Genomic DNA, 20,263 nt, shown 5'->3' on the forward strand with positions numbered 1-20,263 from the left:
ATGTGCAACATCTGGGTATCTTTATTGTAGACGTTTCGCCATCCAGTGGCTTTATCAATACAAATTCCAGAACATAACTTGAAGACAGTTGAACTATATACAGAAGATGAGGTAATCAGTCCCTCAACCTAGCAGTAGGTGCGAAGAGCACCGTAGTCGTGGAGATTCTGAAGCAGAAGCAAGGAGCCTGGCGCTTATATACTGACGTCAGGTGGAAATGGGACGGGTAGCAGACGAGGGCATAGTCACTGGTAGGCGGGATTCCCCAGTGGAAGTAGGTCCTACCCAAAGAGATGGGTTAGTTGTACAAGAATGGTATATCATTCTTGTACAACTTGTCAGACACTGCAACATCATGGAATCTTGATTCCGAGGACATGTACATAACCTTTACGACTACGACAACTACTACCACAACTAAACCATCTCTTTGGGTAGGACCTACTTCCACTGGGGAATCCCGCCTACCAGTGACTATGCCCTCGTCTGCTACCCGTCCCATTTCCACCTGACGTTACTATATAAGCGTCAGGCGCCTTGCTTCAGCTTCAGAATCTCCACGACTACGGTGCTCTTCGCACCTACTGCTAGGTTGTGGGACTGATTACCTCATCTTCTGTACATAGTTCAACTGTCTTCAAGTTATGTCCTGGAATTTGTATTGATAAAGCCACTGGATGGCGAAACGTCTACAATAAAGATACCCAGATGTTGCACATGTGTCTCAATTTCATCTTGTCGGTATTGTATACAATTCTTGTACAATAGTAATAGTGGAAGTGGTAGTAGTAGTGGAAGTAGTAGTTGTAGTGGAAGTAGTAGTAGTAGTAGTAGTGGAAGTAGTAGTAGTAGTTGAAGTAGTAGTAGTAGTAGTAGTGGAAGTAGTAGTAGTAGTGGAAGTAGTAGTATTAGTGGAAGTAGTAGTATTAGTGGAAGTAGTAGTATTAGTGGAAGTAGTAGTAGTAGTGGAAGTAGTAGTATTAGTGGAAGTAGTAGTAGTAGTAGTAGTGGAAGTAGTAGTATTAGTGGAAGTAGTAGTAGTAGTGGAAGTAGTAGTAGTAGTGGAAGTAGTAGTAGTAGTAGGAGTGGAAGTAGTAGTAGTAGTAGCGGAAGTAGTAGTAGTGGAAGTAGTAGTAGTAGTGGAAGTAGTAGTAGTAGTAGCGGAAGTAGTAGTAGTGGAAGTAGTAGTAGTAGTGGAAGTAGTAGTAGTAGTAGTGGAAGTAGTAGTAGTAGTGGAAGTAGTAGTAGTGGAAGTAGTAGTAGTAGTGGAAGTAGTAGTAGTAGTAGTGGAAGTAGTAGTAGTAGTGGAAGTAGTAGTAGTAGGAGTGGAAGTAGTAGTAGTAGTAGTAGCGGAAGTAGTAGTAGTGGAAGTAGTAGTAGTAGTGGAAGTAGTAGTAGTAGTAGTAGCGGAAGTAGTAGTAGTGGAAGTAGTAGTAGTAGTGGAAGTAGTAGTAGTGGAAGTAGTAGTAGTAGTGGAAGTAGTAGTAGTAGTAGCGGAAGTAGTAGTAGTGGAAGTAGTAGTAGTAGTGGAAGTAGTAGTAGTAGTGGAAGTAGTAGTAGTAGTGGAAGTAGTAGTGGTGGAAGTAGTAGTAGTAGTGGAAGTAGTAGTAGTAGTAGCGGAAGTAGTAGTAGTAGTAGTAGTGGAAGTAGTAGTAGTAGTAGTGGAAGTAGTAGTAGTAGTAGTGGAAGTAGTAGTAGTAGTAGCGGAAGTAGTAGTAGTGGAAGTAGTAATAGTAGTGGAAGTAGTAGTAGTAGTAGTGGAAGTAGTAGCAGTAGTGAAAGTAGTAGTAGTAGGAGTGGAAGTAGTAGTAGTAGTGGAAGTAGTAGTAGTGGAAGTAGTAGTAGTGGAAGTAGTAGTAGTAGTGGAAGTAGTAGTAGTGGAAGTAGTAGTAGTGGAAGTAGTAGTAGTGGAAGTAGTAGTAGTAGTGGAAGTAGTAGTAGTGGAAGTAGTAGAAGTGGAAGTAGTAGTAGTAGTGGAAGTAGTAGTAGTAGTAGTGGAAGTAGTAATAGTGGAAGTAGTAGTAGTAGTAGTGGAAGTAATAGTAGTAGTAGAAGTAGTAGTAGTAGTAGTGGAAGTAGTAATAGTGGAAGTAGTAGTAGTAGTAGTAGTGGAAGTAGTAATAGTGGAAGCAGTAGTAGTAGTGGAAGTAGTAATAGTGGAAGTAGTAGTAGTAGTAGTAGTGGAAGTAGTAATAGTGGAAGTAGTAGTAGTAGTAGTAATGGAAGTAATAGTAGTAGTGGTGGTAGTAGAAAATATAGGGACTAATTTTAGTGGCAAAAGGGATAGAAAGGGAAGTGAAAAGAAGCAATAATAGTGGCAGTAGCAGTAGTAGTAATGGAGTAGTTGACGTAGTAGTAATTCATTTCTTCTGCTTAAGTGTGTTCTCTCCTTCTATCCCCCGTCCCTTCTATCATTTTGGTCCTTCCCGGTGTGGGTCCTCAGCTTTCCTGCACTGCTCCATTTTCTTGTCCTTAGAATTACCCCATTTCTACCACTACTACAACTACCCCTCCCTCACTGCTGTTACTATTGCTTCTACCACTACTACAACTACCCCTCCCTCACTGCTACTACTATTGCTTCTACCACTACTACAACTACCCCTCCCTCACTGCTACTACTATTGCTTCTACCACTACTACAACTACCCCTCCCTCACTGCTACTACTATTGCTTCTACCACTACTACAACTACCCCTCCCTCACTGCTACTACTATTGCTTCTACCACTACTACCACTATCAACATTACCACTACCACTACCACTACTACTACTATTGCTTCTACCACTACTACCACTATCAACATTACCACTACCACTACCACTACTACTACTATTGCTTCTACCACTACTTCCACTATCAACATTACCACTACCACTACCACTACCACTACCACTACCACTACCACTACCACTACCACTACCACTACCACTACCACTACTACTACTTTTTTCTTCCTGTCTTTGTCCCTTCCCAGTCCACCTCACATATATATACACGCTCCCTCACTCGCCTCTGTTAATGTGACTTGTGAAGGGTCAGAGCCGGACCGAAACGTCATTATAAGGTTCTCTCTCCTGTGTATATGTTGTTTCGGTCACGGTATTGTGTTTTTTTCTTTTTGGGTCACCTCAGTCAGGCAGATCAGGTCACCTGTGATCCTAGCTTGGGTCACTACAGTCAGGCAGGTCAAGTCACCTGTGGTCCTAGCTTGGGTCACCTCAGTCAGGCAGATCAGGTCACCTGTGGTCCTAGCTTAGGTCACCTCAGTCAGGCAGATCAGGTCACCTGTGGTCCTAGCTTGGGTCACCTCAGTCAGGCAGATCAGGTCACCTCTGATCCTAGATTGGGTCACCTCAGTCAGGCAGGTCAGGTCACCTGTGGTCCTAACTTGCGTCACCTCAGGCAGGTCAGGTCACCTGTGGTCCTAGCTTGGGTCACCACAGTCAGGCAGATCAGGTCACCTGTGATCCTAGCTTGGGCCACCACAGTCAGGCAGGTCAGGTCGCCTGTAGTTCTAGCTTGGGTCACCTCGGTCAGGTAGGTCAGGTCACCTGTGGTCCTAGCTTGGGTCACCACAGTCAGGCAGGTCAGGTCACCTGTAGTTCTAACTTGGGTCACCTAAGTCAGCCAGGTCATGTCACCTGTGGCGCTAGCTTGGGTCACTCCAAGGTGACTAGTCACCCAGGTTAAAAGGTACTGGGAGAACCCATGACTGGTCACACCAGTCACCACTGAACATACTCCACCACCACCATCACTAGCCACACTCCACCACTACCACCACCATCACTAGCCACCACCATCACTAGCCACACTCCACCACTACCACCACCATCACTAGCCACACTCCACCACTACCACCACCATCACTAGCCACACTCCACCACTACCACCACCATCACTACCACCATCATCACTAGCTACACTCCACCACTACCACCACCATCACTAGCCACACTCCACCACTACCACCACCATCACTACCACCACCATCACTAGCCACACTCCACCACTACCACCACCATCACTACCACCACCATCACTAGCCACACTCCACCACTACCACCACCGTCACTACCACCACCATCACTCTCCACACTCCACCACTACCACCACCATCACTAGCCACACTCCACCACTACCACCACCATCACTAGCCACACTCCACCACTACCACCACCATCACTAGCCACACTCCACCACTACCACCACCATCACTACCACCACCATCACTAGCCACACTCCACCACTACCACCACCATCACTAGCCACACTCCACCACTACCACCACCATCACTACCACCACCATCACTAGCCACACTCCACCACTACCACCACCATCACTACCACCACCATCACTAGCCACACTCCACCACTACCACCACCATCACTAGCCACACTCCACCACTACCACCACCATCACTACCACCACCATCACTAGCCACACTCCACCACTACCACCACCATCACTAGCCACACTCCACCACTACCACCACCATCACTACCACCACCATCACTAGCCACACTCCACCACTACCACCACCATCACTAGCCACACTCCACCACTACCATAACCATCACTACCACCACCATCACTAGCCACACTCCACCACTACCACCACCATCACTACCACCACCATCACTAGCCACACTCCACCACTACCACCACCATCACTACCACCACCATCACTAGCCACACTCCACCACTACCACCACCATCACTAGCCACACTCCACCACTACCACCACCATCACTAGCCACACTCCACCACTACCACCACCATCACTAGCCACACTCCACCACTACCACCACCATCACTAGCCACACTCCACCACTACCACCACCATCACTACCACCACCATCACTAGCCACACTCCACCACTACCACCACCATCACTACCACCACCATCACTAGCCACACTCCACCACTACCACCACCATCACTAGCCACACTCCACCACTACTACCACCACCACTAGCCACACTCCACCACTGCTACCACCATCACTACCACCACCATCACTCTCCACACTCCACCACTACCACCACCATCACTCTCCACACTCCACCACTACCACCACCATCACTACCACCACCACCACTACCACCACCATCACTAGCTACACTCCACCACTACCACCACCATCACTCTCCACACTCCACCACTACCACCACCATCACTACCACCACCACCACTACCACCACCATCACTAGCCACACTCCACCACTACCACCACCATCACTACCACCACCACTACCACCACCATCACTAGCTACACTCCACCACTACCACCACCATCACTACCACCACCATCACTCTCCACACTCCACCACTACCACCACCATCACTAGCCACACTCCACCACTACCACCACCATCACTAGCCACACTCCACCACTACCACCACCATCACTACCACCACCATCACTAGCCACACTCCACCACTACCACCACCATCACTAGCCACACTCCACCACTACCACCACCATCACTAGCCACACTCCACCACTACCACCACCGTCACTACCACCACCATCACTCTCCACACTCCACCACTACCACCACCATCACTAGCCACACTCCACCACTGCTACCACCATCACTACCACCACCATCACTACCACCACCATCACTAGCCACACTCCACTACTGCCACCACCACTAGCCACACTCCACCACTGCTACCACCATCACTACCACCACCATCACTACCACCACCATCACTACCACCACCATCACTACCACCACCATCACTACCACCACCATCACTCTCCACACTCCATCACTACCACCACCATCACTAGCCACACTCCACCACTGCTACCACCATCACTACCACCACCATCACTACCACCACCACCACTACCACCACCATCACTACCACCACCACCACTACCACCACCATCACTAGCCACACTCCACCACTGCTACCACCATCACTACCACCACCATCACTACCACCACCATCACTACCACCACCATCACTACCACCACCATCACTAGCCACACTCCACCACTGCTACCACCATCACTACCACCACCATCACTACCACCACCATCACTACCACCACCATCACTAGCCACACTCCACCACTGCTACCACCATCACTACCACCACCATCACTACCACCACCATCACTACCACCACCATCACTAGCCACACTCCACTACTACCACCACCACTAGCCACACTCCACCACTGCTACCACCATCACTACCACCACCATCACTAGCCACACTCCACTACTACCACCACCATCACTAGCCACACTCCACCACTGCTACCACCATCACTACCATCACCATCACTACCACCACCGTCACTACCACCACCATCACTAGCCACACTCCACCATCACTACCACCACACCACATCGCTACCACCACCATCACTACCACCACCGTCATTGCCACCACCGTCACTACCACCACCATCACTACCACCACCGTCACTACCACCATCATCACTAGCTACACTCCACCACTACCACCACCATCACTACCACCACCATCACTACCACCACCGTCACTACCACCATCATCACTATCCACACTCCACCACTACCACCATCATTATTAGCCATACTCCACCACTACCACCATCACTAGCCATACTCCACTACCATTACTCTCCACTATCACCACCATCACTAGCCATACTCCACCATCACTGTCCACCAACACAACTACCATCACTAGCCACACACCGCTACCATCACTGGCCACTCACCACCACTACCACCACTACCACAATTACTGGCCACACTCCACCACCACTACCACCATCACTGTCTACACTCCGCCACTACTACCACCATCACTGGCCACACTCCACCACCACTACCACCATGACTGGCCACACCACCACCACTGCCACCATCACTGGCCACACTCCACCATCACTGGCCACACTCCACCATCACTGGCCACACTCCACTACCACTACCACCATCACTGGCCACACTCCACCACCACTGCCACCATCACTGCCCACACTCCACCACCACTACCACCATCACTGGCCACACTCCACCACCACTACCACCATCACTGGCCACACTTCACCGCCACTACCACCATTATTGGCCACACTCCACCACCACTACCACCATCACTGTCCACACTCCGCCACCACTACCACCATCACTGGCCTCACTCCACCACCACTACCACCATCACTGGCCACACTTCACCACCACTACCACCATCACTGGCTACACTCCACCACCACTACCACCATCACTGGCCACACTCCACCACCACTACCACCATCACTGGCTACACTCCACCGCCACTACCACCATCACTGGCCACACTCCACCACCACTACCACCATCACTGGCCACACTCCACCACCACTGCCACCATCACTGGCCACACTCCACCACCACTACCACCATCACTGGCCACACCACCACCACTACCACCATCACTGGCCACACTCCACCACCACTACCACCATCACTGGTCACACTCCACCACCACTGCCACCATCAATGGCCACACTCCACCACCACTACCACCATCACTGGCCACACTCCACCACCACTACCACCATCACTGGCCACACTCCACCACCACTACCACCGTCACTGGCCACACTCCACCACCACTACCACCATCACTGGCCACACTCCACCACCACTACCACCATCACTGGCCACACTCCACCACCACTGCCACCATCACTGGCCACACTCCACCACCACTACCACCATCACTGGCCACACTCCACCACCACTACCACCATCACTGGCCACACTCCACCACCACTACCACCATCACTGGCCACACTCCACCACCACTTCCACCATCACTGGCCACGCCAGCCTGGCCAGAATTACCACACACCATTTCCTCAAATTTTATTCCGGGTGGCGGGTTGTGGGTTGTGGGTTGTGGGTTGTGGGTTGAGGGTTGAGGGTTGAGGGTGATGCCAGGGGAGGAAGGTGATGGTGCGGAGGTAAAGGAAAGGCAGATGAGGTGCAGATAAAGAGGAGGGAGCAGAGAGCGATGTGCTGGAGATAAAGAGATGGAGGAGCTGCCGATAGTGTTGGGGGAGAGAGATGGAGCAGGTGGGGGTGGTAATGAGGTGGCGATAAAGAGATGGAAGAGGTGACGATAAAATTGAGAGGGAGAGGGAGAGAGAGAGAGAGAGAGAGAGAGAGAGAGAGAGAGAGAGAGAGAGAGAGAGAGAGAGATTGACTGGGAGATAGCCAAAAGGTGTTTATGAGCAAGGAATATAGCAGAAGAGTATGCCTGCTATACCAAGGCTACCTGCAGAAGGAAGCTCTTATGTCGTAGTCTAGAGAGGGGCTTGGATATTTGATAGCAAAGATAGAAATGGATGGAAGACCAGGGCTACATCTACGGCTGCTGGACCACTACTAGTACTAGTGTTTCTACTCATACCACTCTACTGCCACCTACAGCCATGTGTATACACTAATTATACATCTAAATCCTGTGTTGCCAGTAGGTAATAACTAGTTATCCTCGGTGTGTAGCGCCAGAGATGCTGCCAGAGTCTTGGTCGACACTGTTTTAGTGAACACATTACTGCTTCACTAACCCGACGACTTGATAAATTAGACATATGTGCAACACTTGGGTATCTTTATTGATAAAACGATTCGCCACACAGTGGCTTCATCAGTCCATTACAAAGAAGAATGGTGAAAATCAGAACGGGTTTGGGGTAATCAGTCCCTCAGGCTGGGGTCGATAAAATGAGTCCATCAATCTTGATGGACTGATTACCTTAAACTCTTTCTGATCGTCACCATTTTTCTTCGTACTGGACTGATGAAGTCGCTGTGTGGCGAACGTTTCCTCAGTAAATATACCCAAGTGTTGTACATGTGTCTAATTTATCAACCGTTTAGTGTGCGATGTAACCAGTACAATAACAGTGTTTGTCCAACTGATTTTTGAAGTGCCGGATTGATATTGTCAACTTGAAAAGTGAAGTATTATTATTATTATTATTATTATTATTATTATTATTATTATTATTATTATTATTATTATTATTATTATTATTATTATTATTATTAGATGAAGATGAACGGAGAGGAAAACTGCAGGAATGTGGAGCAGAACGTGAGAGAGGTTAATATCATAGAAAATGGGTCCCAAGAGCTTTAGCTCAACACCCACAAACTTAACTAATTAAGAGCGCACGTACTCATGCACGCACGCACACTGCTGAGAGGTTAAATGAGGATATAAACGAGGAAGAAAACAAGTTTTTAAGGGAACACTGAAAACTATCACAAAATAATGAAACTAATACAAATGATAGTTGGAAAATAATGAGATAAAGAGAGTTATTATATAGTAACATAAATGGAATAAACTCAACAATGACTAGAACTGAAAGACACAGACGAGAAGAAACTTATACAGTCTGTCCAGCTGAAACTAAACTGGAAAAACAAATTTTAAATGAGGATGTATTGGCCGGACACTGGTCACTGTGCTGAAGAAAAAGTCGGGAAGACAGGAGGAGCGTTGACAGTGTTGGTAAAAGATACAAGTTACTGAAATTGAAATCCAGACCGAAAAATATATTGAAATCCTAGCAAGAAAGTACAAAATAAAGGTGAGAGACACTGTCAGAGGTCAGTGGGCGGACCGGAGTGACCTTCAGGGGAAACCCCGCAGTCACCGCCATTTTTAAATGTCTTTCTACACCCACTGTTTAATAATACACCGGGATGAAGAGACTTTGATAATGTAAATAAGGAATTACATAATATATTAGGGACATTGTGTATGAAAAGTGACCTTCAGAAGGAAAGTGCAGATTTTAACTGAATAATTATGGTGATAATGGCGTTAACCGACTAGTATATAAAGCAATACTGTATGGCAGAGAACTTTATTACTGTTGCAACGTGTATTTCAAACCTGAACAGATGCAGCGTCTTACAAGGCAAAAGATCACACTGAGACGAGGCTAAAGAGAGAGAGAGAGAGAGAGAGAGAGAGAGAGAGAGAGAGAGAGAGAGAGAGAGAGAGAGAGAGAGAGAGAGAGGTCCAGGGGTAAGATAAGAGGTAAAGTTAGTAACTAGGTGAGGTTCAAGAGGTAATGTTTGAGGCCAGGGATGAGTAACTTTTTTTTGATATAAAAATTATAGGTGATGTGAGGGATGGGCCCAGCCAACATATACATTTTGTTATTTTGTTGTGTATCACAATGAGTGGTTACTGCCTCCAGGATCCTGCCTCCAGGATCCTGCCTCCAGGATCCTGCCTCCAGGATCCTGCGTATCCTTCTGTCATCATGACATAGTTTCTGCTGTGCTGCATAATAATCTTTCTTCCAGTTCATGACGTGGGAAAATATGCAGTGGGTGAGAGGCATGTGTTGATGGCAGCGTTCACCTCACACACGTATTTATGTTCTCTAAGACGAGTCCTAATGTTATGTTTCGTCTCACCAGTTATATAATTGCAATTATATAATTGTATCCTGCATAGAATATTGTAGATCCCTGCGGAAGTGGTGTTTTTTTGTGGGGGGGGGGGTATATATAAGGCTTCTCGATTTATTTTATGGCTTTTGTAGTGACAGCAGCCACGTCTGTGTTAGATGTACGGAAAATGGAGGTAATAGATGCAGCCACTTGTCCTACTGGATGAAAGAGACGACGATCAATGTTGAGTCACTCCCTAGTAGTGGTGTGAATATGTAGGCTCTTCTTCTTGCAGGTGAGGATGATGTGTAGAAGAAATCTGAGGGTAGCAAAAGCCTCCTCGCTATATCTCTGGTCATCTTCCAGGTAATCATCGTGACAGATCCTGAGGACGTGAAGGAAGAAACCTATGATGGCACCATGTTTGGTCTTCATGTTGTGGTGGGAAAAGAAATGAGCCAGATGATCCTTACAAGTGAGTGGACTTCCATCACACCTGTATTTGAGGGTATTGCATTCTCTGATGAAGAAGACGTCAAGAAAGGGTAAGGACTCGTTTCTTTTTATCTCCTCAAAGGCGAACTGTATAGAAGGTTCCACGAAGTTGAGAGCATCCTTAAATCAACGAAGGTCGAAACATCTAGGGATGATGACCAGAACGTCATCTACATATCTTAGCTACGTGATGTTCTGTGGAATAATGTTGTTGTCCTGGTATTTCTCCAGGTGTTCGAGATAATTTCCAAGAAGGTGCTGAGAAGTGATCCAGTTGCCATGCCATACTTTACTAGATATAATATCCGAAAGAATAGACGTTAAATCTGACGCAAACCTCAGCAACGTTTTTGAAGTCCTGTTTAGGGAGGGGAGAGGTAGGTTATCCTGAATACTGTAAAAAGATAGGAAATGATTTGGTCACTGGGGTCTGTGAGGGAAAAGTTCAATAGAAAGGAGTAGCGAGGGAGTATATAATAACAATAGTTTCATTGAAGATTGAGACCCTTATGCAGCATATGGGAATCTTTATTCAGGAAACGTTTCGCCACACAGTGGCTTCATCAGTCCAATACAAAGAGGAAGGCGTAAGGATAGGAGGAGAATGAGGTAATCAGTCCCTCAACCTTGATTCGATGTGTTCAGTCCATCAATCTTGTAGAATGTACAGCATAGGGCCGTTTTTCAAACCATTCATCACAACTGTCAGACACTGCAGCATCATGGGATCTTGTTACAAAGAATTCTTCAACACTTGTTCAACCTTTGGACGAAGACCTACTTCGACTAGTGGATGGTACCACTATGACCCCGCCTCCACCTGCTTCACGTCACCTCACTACAGTATATAAGCCACGTCTACGGCCCTATGCTGTACATTCTACAAGATTGATGGACTGAACACATCGACTCCAGGTTGAGGGACTGATTACCTCATTCTCCTCCTATCCTTACGCCTTCCTCTTTGTATTGGACTGATGAAGCCACTGTGTGGCGAAACGTTTCCTGAATAAAGATTCCCATATGCTGCATAAGTGTCTCAATCTTCAACATGTCGGTTTTTCAAACCATTCATCACAACTGTCAGACACTGCAGCATCATGGGATCTTGTTACAAAGAATTCTTCAACACTTGTTCAACCTTTGGACGAAGACCTACTTCGACTAGTGGATGGTACCACTATGACCCCGCCTCCACCTGCTTCACGTCACCTCACTACAGTATTTAAGCCACGTCTACGGCCCTATGCTGTACATTCTACAAGATTGATGGACTGAACACATCGACTCCAGGTTGAGGGACTGATTACCTCATTCTCCTCCTATCCTTACGCCTTCCTCTTTGTATTGGACTGATGAAGCCACTGTGTGGCGAAACGTTTCCTGAATAAAGATTCCCATATGCTGCATAAGTGTCTCAATCTTCAACATGTCGGTTTTTCAAACCATTCATCACAATAGTTTCATTGCCGGCTACTTGTTAAGGTAGGGTAAGTCAAGCTCCCGCTATTCCCACCTTTTTTTCCCCCACCCTGAAAGTGATAGTTTCATTGCCGGCTACTTGTTAAGGTAGGGTCAGTCTAGCTCCCGCTATCCCTTCCCCTCCTTCTTCATCCCCCCCCCCCGAAAGGTGACGTGTGGGGCTCCGGTCCAAACAGTAATCACTAGACTCACAGCTCCCAGCACTACTGTAAGTACATTCCTGCCTTGTATTCTAGTGGATTTATTAGTTGAAAACTTCACTTTTGACCAATAATAAACTTAGTCCTTTCAGTTTTGCTCTAAGTTGACTGTTGTAATAATCACCACATCTTTTAGGTATTGTACTTATCATGGAGAGTGATTTCTTAAGCAGTGGGTAACCTGTCTATCTTTGCAGCTTGGATGACAGAGAGGGTCACCTGCCAATCAACGAGTAGAACTGATGGAGATGGACTAACGTCCTGAGACTTCCCCTTTTTGGATTTAATTACCTGTGCATCTGTATGAAATTGCAGGACGTAACCCCTCATCATTACAGCGGTAAAGAACCTGCTTTCCTGTCATCGGGATAGAATACTCAAGGCTATACTGTGAAGAACTAGCCAGTGGGTTGTAACCAACACCTGCGACCCCCCCCCCATCATCGGCAACGGCTACGATTTCAACAAGCAGTGTCACCAACACCAGACACCCAAGTTTATATTAGCGTTGAATTCAGTTATCATTTATATTTTTCAATTTTCATTTTCTTTAATGTAGGATTAATATTTCATATTTAAGTGTTTTATATTTTATATTTTCTATATAATAAAGTGTTTATGTTTGTCTGTTATTATTTCTTTTTCTATTCATTAATTTTCCTGAGGAGGAGCCAGCCTTGGGAATATTGTCTGAAGTTATTACAGGGCTGAGTAAGCCTTCACAAGTGGCGACCTTGCCAGGAGCAACTCTACTGAATCAAGATTCAACTCCATCTCGAATCTACCATTGGAACTTCAACGCCACATACCACAGCCATGAGTAATCATTCTCTATGGTAGGACTACAGTACAGTTATTTAAAAGATTTGGTGATTATTATGGTCTCAATTTATTGTAAATCAAGTCAAGGCAGGAATACTAGTTAATTCTGCCATCTATTTTTGTGTGAGCTTGAAACACTTTGGAGGATTAGACTCTAGGGACCCGAGATTTTCCAGTGACAATTTGTTTCATTGAGCTCTTTATTATATCAAGGGTACTGTCATAGGACACTCTTGATTTGTTGGTGAGAAGATTGGATGGTCAAGTGACCCCATTCTACTTACTGTTTGCTCGGAGCCGGCATAGAACCCTTCGTTTTAATTAATACATATTGTTTAATTGAAGCAGGGATCGAGCCCTCTGGTTTATTTACAGTTTGAGTGGAGCAGGAATTGAACCCTCCGTTTTCTTTAATATCCGTTTCATTTCCCCTGATAGTTTAAGTTATTCTTGCAAGCATGGAGGAATACCAGTTTTGGATGAACGCTGGAAGTAAGTTAGGAATAACAGGGAAAAATTTAGAATCTTTCATTAGTGCTAAGATCCAGGAAAGACTTGAAAGAGAGAGAATTGAGAGAGAAGAGAGTTAGAAAGGGAAAGAGAAGAGAAAAAGGAGAGAGAGAGAATCGAAAGAGAAGAGAAAAGGAGAAAGAGAACCTTGAAAGACAGGAGAAAAAGGAGAGAGAGAGAATTGAGAGAGAAATCCAAGAAAGACAGTTAGAAAGAGAAAGAGAAGACAAAAAGGAGCGTGATAGACTTGATCGTGAAGAACAGGCTAAAATACGTGAGGAACAGGCTAAAATAAGAGAACTTGAGGAAAGAGCAAAGGATAGAGAAGTTGAGGAAAAAGCTAGAGAACATGAGTTAATAGAGAGAGAAAAGGATCGCGAGCTCGAAAAATCTCGCCTTGAATTAGAGAATAAAAAGTTAACTCTTACACAACAACAATTAGAGGAAGGAGTAATGGAACAACGTGCAGTCAGTGCACATATTCCAACACCTAATTTACGTCCCTTCACAGAGGGGGAAGACATAACTTCATACATTATCAGGTTTGAAAATACCGCTACCCTCTGTGAATGTCCTGCTGACACCTGGGCTACCAGGTTAGGAATGTTATTTTCTGGTACAGCCTTGAATATCTATGCAACTTTGTCGCAGGATATCATATGTAATTATAACCTACTGAAGAAGGCAATCCTTAAAGCATATCAAAAAACCACTAATTCTTACAGGAAAGATTTCAGGTATGCCACCTTACAGCATGGCCAGAACTTTCAGCAGTTACAGGTTACACTCTTTCGTTTGTTCGACTTTTGGATAGAGAGTTCAGGAATTGATCACAGTTATGAATCTCTTAGAACCTTCATGGTTGCTGACCAGTTCCTGACAGCTCTTCTCCATCAGATACGAACATTCATCAGAGAACGTAACCTGATTAAAGCTGAGGAAGTTGCTGAGGCTGCTGACCTGTATGCTGAGGCTCACAATTCCTATAAAGACCTAAAGGGATCTAACCCTAAGGGCAAGGGTTCATCAGACCTTAAGAAATCAAAGCCTCTAGTGGAAAGTAAAATGGCTTCTTTTATGCCTGTTTGTCATTTGTGTGGTGTTAAGGGACATAAACGTCCAGATTGTCCTTCTAAGAAGGTCCAAAAAGTTGGAAGATGTTTTAAAGACTGTAATGACCAAGCACCCTTCTGTTCAGGAACAGTTAATGGACTTAATGTATCTACCATTTTACGAGACACTGGATGCACATGTATAGTCATTTCTGATAAGCTGTTCCCTAACCTTAAAGAAACTCATTCCTCTGCTATACTTTCAGACTACTTGGGCCGTACGGACACTTTTCCTACCATCCGTTGTTACATTAGGTCTAAATGGTTCACAGGTTGGTCTGAAGCCGTACTAGCTCCCATCACTTCTTGCTCTGTACTAATAGGTAATGTAAAAGGTGCCATTCTTCCTTCTGAGGTTGACCTTTCATCACCAAAGATGGATATAAGTGTTTCAGATCCTCTTCCTGTAGAGTCGGAGAAGCCCCTCGAAAGTTCAGATGAGACAATGTCTCGTGAGATTCATGTGGGATTAAACAGCAGTGATGCTACTCTCGAAAGCGAGGTAGTAGGATCACCGGTTCACTTGTTAGATGAAAGTGAAGATATCACCTCCGATACTACAAATGTCTTGACTAGGGCTCAGACCAAAGCCCAGGCTTCTCCTACTGTCCATCCTTTGATTTTCCCTGACTTTAAGCCTTTAGATATATCGAAGGACTCCTTTGTCAATTTACAACGTAATTGCCCTTCTCTTCAGAGTTGCCATAATGCCGCTAAACAAAATCAAGTTATCCAAAGGAAAAACTTTTCATATAAATTTGAATATATAAAAGGTATCTTGTACAAGTCAGTATTCAAATTAAATTCAGATGAGATAGACTATTCCATCTTAGTTGTTCCAAGTCAATGCAGAGAGACTGTTCTTAAAATGGCTCATGACCTGCCAGTGGCCGGACATTTCTCGCATCGTAAAACCTTAAATAAAATTAGGGAAACCTATTTTTGGCCAAAAATGTCCTCAGATATCACTACCTATTGTAGATCGTGTAAAGTTTGCCAACTGTCATCCTCCCGAGGTACCAGGCGAGTATCTATGGTCAAAATGCCAGTCTTTAAGGTACCTTTTGAAAGAGTAGCTATTGACATCGTTGGTCCTTTATCTCCACTTTCATCTGGGGGACATAGATATATATTAACATTAGTTGATTATGCTTCGAGTTTCCCTGAAGCCATACCCTTAAAGACCATAACCACTACAGAGGTGGCTGAAGCCCTTTTGTCCATCTTCTCCAGAGTGGGCATCCCTAGAGAAATTTTGTCTGACCGTGGGACACAATTCACATCTGACTTAATGCAACATCTATACCAACTTCTGGGAGTGAAGCCTCTCTTCACCACACCCTATCATCCCAGCTGTAATGGGAGGATTGAGCGCCAGCATTCGATTCTCAAGTCCATTTTAAGGAAACTTTGCTCCCTTAAACCTAAGGAGTGGCATAGTTACCTACCCTGTGCTTTGTTTGCCATGAGGGAAGTTCCCAGTGATTCTTTGGGGTTTTCACCTTTTGAACTTCTCTATGGTAGACAGGCCAAAGGCCCATTGTCCATCCTTCATGACTTATGGACTAATGAGGAGGTGAGTGCTGAGGTTCAGTCTTCTTGCCAGTTTCTCCTTGACCTTTGATCCAAACTTGAGGAAACCTCTGACATAGTTTCGAAAAACTAAGCTTGTCAATGGACCAGTACAAAACCTATTTTGATTCCAAAAGTCAGAGGAGAAGTTTTTAAGTAGGGGATGAAGTTCTTGTACTTTTGCCGATCAAGTCAAATAAATTATTAGTAGCATGGAAAGGTCCATATAAAGTATTAAAAATTTGTGGGAAAGTTGACTACCTCATAGAAGTCAAGGGGAAACCTAAGCTTTATCATATCAACGTCCTTAAGAAATATTACCGAAGAAATTCGGTTAACTGCCTTAATAACTTTGACTTAGTTTTTCCACACGAACTTGATACGACAACTGAAAAATGTAAGGTGTGCGTAATTGACACCTCTAACTTAGACTATGATGAAGAACTACATGACTTGGTGACTCTTGACCACTCGGACGCAACCAACATTAATATTAATGAATCTTTGGATGACCATAAGAGACATGAACTACTTCAATGTGTGAGTAACTTTTCAGACGTCTTTACTGATATTCCAGGTGTTACCTCCACGGTAGTCCATAAGATTGACTTAGTGACGGACAATCCTATCAAACGAAAATTATACCCAGTTCCAGTTCACCTTAGGGATGCATTTGACCGAGAGGTAGACAAATTATTAAAACTAAAGATCATTGAACCTTCAGTATCTTCATATTGTTCACCAGTAGTCATGGTTAAGAAGGAGGATAATTCATATAGACTTGCTATTGACTTCAGAGGCCTTAATGCTATAACTCGGTGGGATGCTGAGCCTATGCCCCTAATAGATAGCGATCTACACAAATTTTATAACGCTTCCTTCTTTTCAGAGATTGATATTGCGCAGGCATATCATCAAGTAATGTTAGATCCTTCTTCTAAGCAGTACACCGCTTTTCCTACACACCAAGGACTGATGCAATATAGAACTATGCCCTTCGGTTTGGTAACTGCCTGTGCTACCTACGTGAGACTGATGAGAAAGGTCTTGGGTAATATGCCAAATGTTTCAGTTTATTTTGATAACATTTACATAATGACATCCACGTGGGGCGAACATATCCAAACATTAACATCAGTTTTGCGTAGGTTACGCTCACATGGCCTCACTGCCAAGCCGAAGAAATGCTTCCTTGGGTATAACAAGATTAGATATCTTGGACTGATACTTTCTAATAACTCTCTGCAGCCTCTCCCCAGTAAGATCAAAGCTTTATTAGAATTTAAATTCCCCGAAACCAAGAAGCTCATGCATAGCTTTCTTGGTTCTGTAAATTTTTATGCACGGTTTATCCCAAACCTTACTGATCTTACAGGCATCTTATCCGACTTCCTTAAAAAGTCTGTGAAGGAACCTCTTGAACTTTCCAACGTAGCTCGGGAAAAGTTTAATGAGATTAAAAGTATCTTTTCGAAATACCCTATACTTAAGATTCCAGTTATTAATAAAACATTTTGCTTAAGAACTGATGCCTCCAATACTGGCAGAAACGAGATACTCCACAATAGAAAAGGAATGTTTAGCCCTTGTGTGGGGTATCTCCAAACTTAAATTTTATTTGCTGGGAAAAGAATTCATTTTAGAAACGGACCACAAACCTTTGATATACCTAGAAACTTTTAAGGGAACCAACAGTTGCCTCTTGAGGTGGACATTGGCACTCCAGGCTTTTAAGTTCCATATTGTGTATATCAATAGTTCATCCAATTATTTCTCTGGTTAAGTCGTGACAGTCAGTAGAAGATTTCTTGCCTTATGCGACTTCCATATGTTAGAACTTTTTCCTTGCCTATTCTTCTTATACTCCTTGACTATAAGTCTTGGTATGGGGGAGTGTGAGGGAAAAGTTCAATAGAAAGGAGTAGCAAGGGAGTATATAGTAATAATAGTTTCATTGCCGGCTACTTGTTAAGGTAGGATAAGTCAAGCTCCTGCTATTCCCGCCTTTTTTCCCCCTCCCCGAAAGTGATAGTTTCATTGCCGGCTACTTGTTAAGGTAGGGTAAGTCAAGCTCCCGCTATTCCCGCCTTTTTTCCCCCACCCCGAAAGTGATAGTTTGACTACCGGCTGCTTGTTAAGGTAGGGTCAGTCTAGCTCCCGCTATCCCTTCCCCTCCTTCTTCATCCCCCCCCCCCCGAAAGGTGATGTGTGGGGCTCCGGTCCAAACAGTAATCACTAGACTCACGGCTCCCAGCACTACTGTAAGTACATTCCTGCCTTGTATTCTAGTGGATTTATTGGTTGAAAGCTTCACTTTTGACCAATAATAAACTTAGTCCTTTCAGTTTTGCTCTAAGTTGACTGTTGTAATAATCACCACATCTTTTAGGTATTGTACTTATCATGGAGAGTGATTTCTTAAGCAGTGGGTAACCTGTCTATCTTTGCAGCTTGGATGACAGAGAGGGTCACCTGCCAATCAACGAGTAGAACTGATGGAGATGGACTAACGTCCTGAGACTTCCCCTTTTTGGATTTAATTACCTGTGCACCTGTATGAAATTGCAGGACGTAACCCCTCATCATTACAGCGGTAAAGAACCTGCTTTCCTGTCATCGGGATAGAATACTCAAGGCTATACTGTGAAGAACTAGCCGGTGGGTTGTAACCAACACCTGCGACCCCCCCCCATCATCGGCAACGGCTACGATTTCAACAAGCAGTGTCACCAACACCAGACACCCAAGTTTATATTAGCGTTGAATTCAGTTATCATTTATATTTTTCATTTTCTTTAATGTAGGATTAATATTCCATATTTAAGTGTTTTATATTTTCTATTTTCTATATAATAAAGTGTTTATGTTTGTCTGTTATTATTTCTTTTTCTATTCATTAATTTTCCTGAGGAGGAGCCAGCCTTGGTAATACTGTCTGAAGTTATCACAGGGCTGAGTAAGCCTTCACAGGGTCTCAGGTGAAGAGGAAGGTTCCATCCCAACTAACAATTGTTTTGTTTTTGATGATCAGCTGATTGACTCTTGACAGCAGGTCCCTGGAGTTATGAAAGTTACAGACGGTGACCAAAAATCTGGAAAAGTGTCTGCCCAGAATTCCTCCTGTCTAGTGGTGGATAATACTGCTGATCCCAGACATGATGGGCAGAAGAGGGATGGCAGGCTTGTATGCTTTAGGGAATCCATAAACTCGTGCAGATTTAGAAGGAAGTAGGTAGCAGAATTTCCTTCTCTGAGTTATGAGCGAGGATCTTCATGGTTACTTTTACAAGGAAATTAGTACCCTTCGCTAGGGTGTCAAGTGTTATGGTTTCGTAGGTGTCTTGGTTATTCAGTAGGAGCATCTTTACGCATTAGCCATCTATATCAATTCCATTGACCTTGTCATTAGTGGGTATCCTGATGTGAGAGTTCTTGGCTAGGTTGTCCAGGGCAGAGATATAGTTTTCAATAGAGAAGTTGTGAGAGCGTCTTTCGGGGCAGTGGTGGTGGTGTTAACTTATATGTAACCCTTCAAAACTCTTGAGTCTGCGTACTCACCCATTTGTGGTTGCAGGGGTCGATTCGCAGCTCCTGTCCCCGCCTTTTCGTTGATCGCTACTGGTTCACTTTCTTCCTGCTCTTA

The sequence above is a fragment of the Cherax quadricarinatus genome, chromosome 23 (assembly GCF_038502225.1).
Source record: "Cherax quadricarinatus isolate ZL_2023a chromosome 23, ASM3850222v1, whole genome shotgun sequence".
In the NCBI taxonomy this organism is placed as follows: domain Eukaryota; kingdom Metazoa; phylum Arthropoda; class Malacostraca; order Decapoda; family Parastacidae; genus Cherax; species Cherax quadricarinatus.